Below are 1,731 nucleotides of genomic sequence, written 5' to 3'. Positions count from 1 at the left end.
GGGTCTTCAGTTAATATAAAATCCTCAAATTTCCTTGTTTTTAAATAATTTGGGGCTATACTTATAGTTGTCATTTGCTGGAAAGTGCCCATATCTCCTGGACCATGTGGTGGTCCTAGATCATTTAAGTTAGCTGCAGGAGACTTCCTGACTCTTCTCTTTCCCAGATGCTAGTAGATTGTTGGCTACCAGTTTTTGTCAATAGTTTCTCCCCAAGAAATAAAGAGCGAGGAACCTGTGTTAAAGATAGTCTTTCAGCACCATTTCACTATTTGTTCTTTGAATTTTCGCTTATCTCTGATTTGATAAACATTAGTGTATGTTCATTATTTATGTTTGTGATAAAATGTTGGTCATTTAATAATTGCTTCCTTGAACAATTATTTTCAGATATATTGTATTCTAGGCCCGAAACATCTCTAGAAATGTTAAATATAATTGCTATAGTATTATGTATATATTGTGTTCTAATATGCTATAAGTGACAGTCTTTCAGGAAGCCACTCTACCATTTTTTTTTTTTTTTTGTCGGTCGTGGGGCCTGAACTCTGGGCCTGGGCGCTGTCCCTCAGCTCTTCAGCTCAAGGCCAGCGCTCTACCACTTGAGCCATAGTGCCACTTCTGGCTTTTCCCTGCTTATGTGGAGCTGAGGAATCGAACCCGGGGCCTCATGCATGGGAGGCAAGCACTCTAGCAAGGAGCCACCTTCCCAGCCCTACTCTACCATTCTTAACAGAATAAACCTTCCTGGCCCTAACAACTTGGCTTAACACTGATTGGGTTCCGTTAAAGTGTGAAAGCCAGGCAGGTGAAACCTTTATAAAGCACAGGCTCTAGCTATTTGCTCTAGTTTCCTCGGGTTGAATAAGGCCAGGCCATTTAAGCTTATGTTCCAGAGAGATGGTAGAAATCGTGGTGAGCCCACTGTAACTTGGGCCCATGATGCTGACCTGTTAACGAGCCATTGTTATCAATAGTAAAGATAAGTTACCGGTCTTCATCTTTCTATTTGACTACTTTCAACTGCTTCTTCAAATTCCTAGGAAAGGTAGGAAAACCCCCAAAAGGCTGGAGACTGTGCGCCGGGAACCGACCCTACCCCCACAAACAAAGGCCGAGGCGATTTTCCTCATTGAGTGCTCCTTGGGCGGCCCACAGCTTGATTAAAGACATATTAACGGCCTGACTGACACTTCCTGGGTCCTGTTTTCTCCCTCCCCCGCCCCCCCCCCAGGCCAACTTCTCCGCAGGTGGCTGGCTGCTCACAGGGACCCCAGACCAGCACAAAGCTGCCCGCCGCGCAGGCGCCTGGGTCTCGGTACCTCGGGAGGATTCTAGCTCCTGCGCGCAGACCGGAAGTGGGCGGGCCCTGGCGCGTGTCACGCGGTTCACTTCCGGCCAACCCTTCCCCTTCCCCCTTCCCCGAAGTCACCTCCCCCCTCTCCCTTCTCGTCAGCCTCTTCCCTCAACTTCTCCACCCCTCGTGCTCTCTCTCCACCCCGCTCGCCTCCAGTCCTCCCCTCCCGCTCCATCCGGGTCCGCCGACGGCTGTCTCGGGACTGTAGAGTGGCGGCGGCAGCGTTTCTCTGAGGCACCGGGTAAAGTTTCACCGGGGCGGAGGAGGGGGTTGGAGGGGAGGGGAGCGGCGGCCCCGACGGGGCGGCGGCGGCGGGGGGGAACGGCCCTGGTGGTCGCCGGCACTGATGGCAGGCGGAGGGTCCCGGGAAGCGG

At 51.4% G+C, this 1,731-nt stretch overlaps 1 protein-coding gene across 3 annotated transcripts in view; it reads left to right on the top strand.

Moving 5' to 3' along the window:
- Positions 1-1,392: 1,392 nt before the first annotated feature.
- The window catches only part of Herc4 (HECT and RLD domain containing E3 ubiquitin protein ligase 4), a 111,146-nt gene continuing 110,807 nt past the window's right edge, over positions 1,393-1,731 (top strand). For all 3 annotated transcript variants that reach the window (XM_013017158.1, XM_013017155.1, XM_013017154.1), the window contains exon 1: positions 1,393-1,598. The gene's annotated coding sequence lies outside the window, so the exon portion shown is untranslated. The remainder of the gene's footprint in view (positions 1,599-1,731) is intronic.

The sequence above is a fragment of the Dipodomys ordii genome, unplaced genomic scaffold (assembly GCF_000151885.1).
Source record: "Dipodomys ordii isolate 6190 unplaced genomic scaffold, Dord_2.0 Scaffold34, whole genome shotgun sequence".
NCBI classification, from domain to species: Eukaryota; Metazoa; Chordata; class Mammalia; order Rodentia; family Heteromyidae; genus Dipodomys; species Dipodomys ordii.
Note: the sequence above shows the minus strand (reverse complement) of the source record. Positions and strands in the feature narration are given on the sequence as shown.